Source organism: Schistocerca serialis, chromosome 1 (genome assembly GCF_023864345.2).
Source record: "Schistocerca serialis cubense isolate TAMUIC-IGC-003099 chromosome 1, iqSchSeri2.2, whole genome shotgun sequence".
Classification (NCBI taxonomy): Eukaryota; Metazoa; Arthropoda; class Insecta; order Orthoptera; family Acrididae; genus Schistocerca; species Schistocerca serialis.
In genome coordinates this window covers 225,709,350-225,714,713 of record NC_064638.1, presented here as the reverse complement: position 1 = coordinate 225,714,713, position 5,364 = coordinate 225,709,350, and positions in this window count along the sequence as shown.

The window sequence follows — 5,364 nt, the reverse complement described above, 5'->3', positions numbered from 1 at the left end:
TGAAAGCATCACCTCTACAGGATCACAAGCGGTACTGTTAGCGGTAATTACAGCGGCGAATCTCAAATGAACACCAGATATGGTGCATCATTCTAACTGGTTGGCAGAAAATAAGATCACCAGATATGGTGCATCATTCTAACTGGTTGGCAGCAAATAAGATAGTTTTTCGTCTTGTACAGCTACAGCCTAGTTGTCAGGGGATAGTTCCCTATGACCTAACGCAGGCGTGGCTTATGGATAGTTAGCTCGTCCGACGTTTCAGCTGCGTTAGCTGGAATCACAAGCACGATGTAATGAGGCCTCTACCGTGTACAATCCAAATTGTAAGAACTTCGGTATTGCATTACTGCGCTGCATAATCCATCGACAGGATTGATACCCTCGAGGTTTGGGAAAATATCGTCGAGTTTTCCAGCATACGTTCCAAGCGATTTTAGTGTCAGAGGTAGAAACACTTCTCATTTTTTTATTAGTCTGATAAGTGTTTACCTCCTTGTTCTGGTTGTTGTTGTTGTCTTCGGTCCAAAGACTATTTTGATCCATCTCTACGTTAGTCGGTCCTGTGAAAAGATATTCATCCCGGAACAACTGCATACATTCGACCTTGCTTACTCTATTCGTCTTTTAGTTTCCTTCTAGAATTTTCAACCCCACACACTTTCCTCAGTTATCAAATTGACGATTCCTCTACGCTTCAGGAAGTTTACTATCAACCGCTCGCTTTTCGTAGCAAGGTTGTGCCATAAATTTCTTTAGTCTCCAGTTCTGTTCTGTAATTCCTCGTTAGTTACGTGATTTACCGGTCTAATCTTTAGCATTCTTCTGCAGCACCGCATTTCAAAAGCTTCTCTTCTCTTCTCTGCCTGGCTAAACTGTTCATCGTCCACAAGCCGTAAGGCTGCACTACGGTTTCAGAAAAGAATTCCTAACGCTTAAACTTACACTCGGAGTTAACAAATTCCTCTTTTTCGCGAATGGTTTCGTTATACAGCCAGAATGCATTATAGGGGATGTAAGGAAAGCGATGTATACAAAATTTCGGACTGTTTTAAACGGGATAAAAAAACACATTCATTATATGACAATAATATGTTACGGGATGGTGGAACATCACATGCGATCAAACTGTCGAACATAGGATTAAAGCGTGAAATGATTTCAATAGTCATAAAACAACAGAGAAGTGGCAAGTGTTCGTAGAGGTAAAATTATTCGACAAGATAAACGAACATACGATAATATTGGGTTAACTGAAACAGAAGAAGACTTTACGAAGCATAACACCATCTATTTTCAAAAGACCTTCAGAGAAATTATAGCTCGTTACCAGCCTCCTAGGCTGTGCTCCCAATGACGTAACGGATCCTTGGAAACTAATACAGAGAATAACTGTGAAATTCTACCCAAATATTCTAGTACACTCCCCATCTGCGAAGAAACATATGAACAACTCCTATTTGTAAAACCAGCCCTAACCCTGCTTCGTTCTCACCTTCACGTGAAGATATGGTGAAAACAATCGAATCACAATTAATAAAATATTCAGCGCTATTATGCCGTGGCCGAAGGGATTTTACTTTAAAACCCGGCGTTTCGTTCCTGTCTGCAGAGTACATTTTCAAGGGAGATCGTAGCTTTGTTGAATGTCCGCTTCGCACCCTGGCTCGCTACTGAGTCAGGATGTGAATCGGACATTCAGCCAACCTACGATCCACCGTGTAAGTTCTCCTCAGATGGGGACGAAACGCCGGATTTCAAAGTGAAATCCCTTCGACTACGGCATAATAGCCCGGAATATTTTATTAATTCCGGGCGTGAAAGTTTACATTTCACAAAAATCAAACCATTAAAAAACAACAAAGCACCTAGAGAAGGTGAAATCATTGTATAATTATGGAAACTGTACCACAAAAACATAGCACCAAAAATTCGCAAAATAATGTCAGAAGTCTGGAAAACAGGTAACTCCCCGAATAATGGAAGAGCACCTTGATATAACCACTCCAGACGAAAGGAGACAAAACAGATCCGAACAATTACAGAGGGATCTCACTATTTCCAGTTACGTATAAAATCGTCTCTAAAACTTTGCTGAACCGACTTGAGCTCAAGCAGACCGACGCATTGGCTAGTATCATGCGGGTTTCAGGATAGGGAGATCCAGTACTGAACAGATCGGGAACATCAAAAGCATACTATGCGTCACACGGTGCCAGAACACTTCGGTCAGAATACGGGATTTCAAAAAAGCTTAAGATTATGTTGACAGTCACCCAGGACACTTCATCAGGAAACACCACAAAACAGAAATTCATGGGGGAATTCTGAAAATCATTCGAAATTCACACAGGAGTCCGACAAGGAGACAGCTTTTTACCAGTCTTATTCAACATCGTACTAGAAAAAATAATTATAGAATGGGAAAAGCATCTCAGAGGTTCCCAAATTGGAAAAGAGAAAGTAAAAATGGTCACTGTGAAATGCCTGGTCTTTGCTAATGACTTGGCTGCATTAACAAACAAAAAGATGTAGCCAAACTCGCACTAGGTAAACTACGTGAAATCTCCTGTAAAACAAGACATCAAATTTCCCACGAAAAACCTTAGTTTATAGACAACAAATGAACAAGAAAACTTCCACTGAAAACAGAAATTGGAAATATCTTACAGGTCGCTCATTTTATGTACGTAGGAGAAACCATTCAACCCACAGAACTGAACACAGTCCCCAACGCAAAGTGTTTCCAAATTTTTGCAACGTAGGAACTGACATGGAGTCGCTACAACAAAAGAGCAATATCTCTTAATGCAAAACTACGGCACTACAACACGGTTGTTTTCCCAGAAGTCGTGTATGCCGCAGAAACCGCAATTGTTAGATTTATGACAAAAATTCATGACAGAGAGAAACATGAAAGAGCAATTCGTAGAAAAATCTGTCGCGTTTTTCTCCGAGATGGGACTTGGGTCGGACGACCTGTAAAGTAAATCTACGAATACAGAGGCAACATCACAGATAGACTTAGGACGCCTACAGTTCTACGTAGGGAGGGTGAAAACAAACTCACAAAGAAAACTTTCAAAATCGTTAATGCAAGCAAATTAAAGACCAATTGAATAAAAGAAACGCAAGAAGAACTGCAACAACTGAAAATTTCCGAAGAATAATCGAGAAATTTACACCGTGTCCCTGTTAGAAATCCATGAAGGTATTGAAGTTGCTGATGTTCGGAAGACGTGTTCAGTTTGCTGTGTGATGAATGTTACTCCAGAGATGTTGCTGAAAATGTCGTCTGTTTACATTAATGGAAGTCTTACATCATCGCAGTAATGACGGTCTAACACGCTCAAAAAAAGCAGCAGCTTCATCCAAACGGGCAAACTACTCTTCTTGAGGTGTCTGTTGCCTCGTGCAACAGACACTTCATCCCCCACCGCAAAAAGATATCCATAAGAGGTCAGCAACGTCTCTGAAAGAATACCCATCAAACGTTTGTTGGAGCACCGTATCTGAACAGCACTAGCGTCAGAATCTTCATGCACGCCTAGCGGAAAAGAACGGTGCACATATGACATTTTTGTCACAAAAAGTGTAATTTTTTACACGTTGTATATCCTCTCTACTTCAGCGTCTATCACTTATTTTGTTGTCCATATAGAAAAAGTGGGTAAATACTTCGTGTGTCTCATTTCCTATTCCAAGTTTCTCAGCGTCACCTGATTCAATTCGGCTACATTGTTACTTTCTTACTTTTCCAGAAATTCACCTTTATCTCTTTACAAGAGACTACAAATTCCGTTTAACTGCACTTCCACGTCCATTGGCGTCACCATCAGAATTAGAATGTTATCGCCATACCACAGTTTTTTTTCTGACCTTTATTTCCCCTTCCAAATTTCTCCATGTCGTACAACACTGCTTGCTCAATGACCAGGCTGAATAATACTGACAACAAGTTATAAACCAAGTCGCACTCCATTTCCGACTATACTAACCTTTCATGTCTTTCGACGCTTATGGCTGCAGTCTGGTTTCTGTACAAATTGTAAATAACCTTGTGCTCCATGTATTTAATTCCTGCTACCATCGGAATTTCAGAGAGTGTGTCTTAGTCAACATTTTCGAAATCTCTCATTATATTTAAAGCCGGCCGCGGTGGCCGATTGGTTCTAGGAGCTTCAGTCTGGAATCGCGCGACTGCTACGGTCGCAGGTTCGAATCCTGCCTCGGGCATGGATGTGTGTGATGTCCTTAGGTTAATGTTCAGAGCCATTTGAACTAAATTTAAAATTCCGTAGACATAAGTTTGTCTTCCTTTAACCAATCTTATAAGTTGCAGAATAAGCATTGCATCGCGTGTTCCTGTCATTCTCCGGATCGTCCCCAAGACCGGCTTCTAGGAGTTTTTTGCATACTTCTGTCAATAAATCGTGTCGAAGCTGAACAGCTGACGCATAATACTCATTCAAAAAACAATAGCAGCTGATGCAAATACACCACTAAAAAAGCATACCAATGTCAACAAATGCTATAAATTACCAACCAAGACGGAAAAATTGGTTGGATATTTTAATTGAAACTTAAACAATAGTAAGAAACGTAATTTTGTTTCTAATAGAAAGGAAAGATGCACAAAAATTTATAATAATTTTTATTTACTGATAAATACAGAGTAAGGAAGGACGATTGGAGAAAGAGTAATGAACCAGCAAGTCGTTAAAAGTATTGAAAAACCAGTGCCTTCTATTTGTCACTTGCTCACTGACGACAACCTCAGGAACGGTTAGGCGATACACGTAAATTTCTAAATCGTCGAGAATATGGAGGTTCCTACCCTTAGGTTCAACATGCAAATGTGTCCATACCTTCATTGATAGTGGGCAACGGATGATCATTGTCTCTGAAATGACATCAAAGAGCACTATTCTTTTTGTGTGTGTGCGCTTTCCAAATCGTGTTGCAAAATCTCTTTTCGTCTTTTGCCTGACCGAAAATTCAACGCTGGTTAGATTGACGACTCCTTCTGCAGACTTGCGTCGTCGCACTCAAACTGGCATTTAGCATGAGAAGGCTGTCTGTTCTCCGTCCATGTGTGCTGTGAATTCGCAGCAGACAAAATCACATTCCAGAGCGAGATCATCAGCAAATTGCTCTGCACAGAGAACAGATTGCAAGCGGAATGGCAAATCACTAGCGGTACGATCGACGGAATTCTTAACTTTATATGCGGATCTAACTTCAGTTTTCACGCATTCACTTTCAGACCTGATCCTGATTCGCCGAGCACTATATTATTTGTTACGAAACTTCAATTTAGCGTAAATAGCAGTTATTTCATTAAACAAGCAATGAATTTGTAAA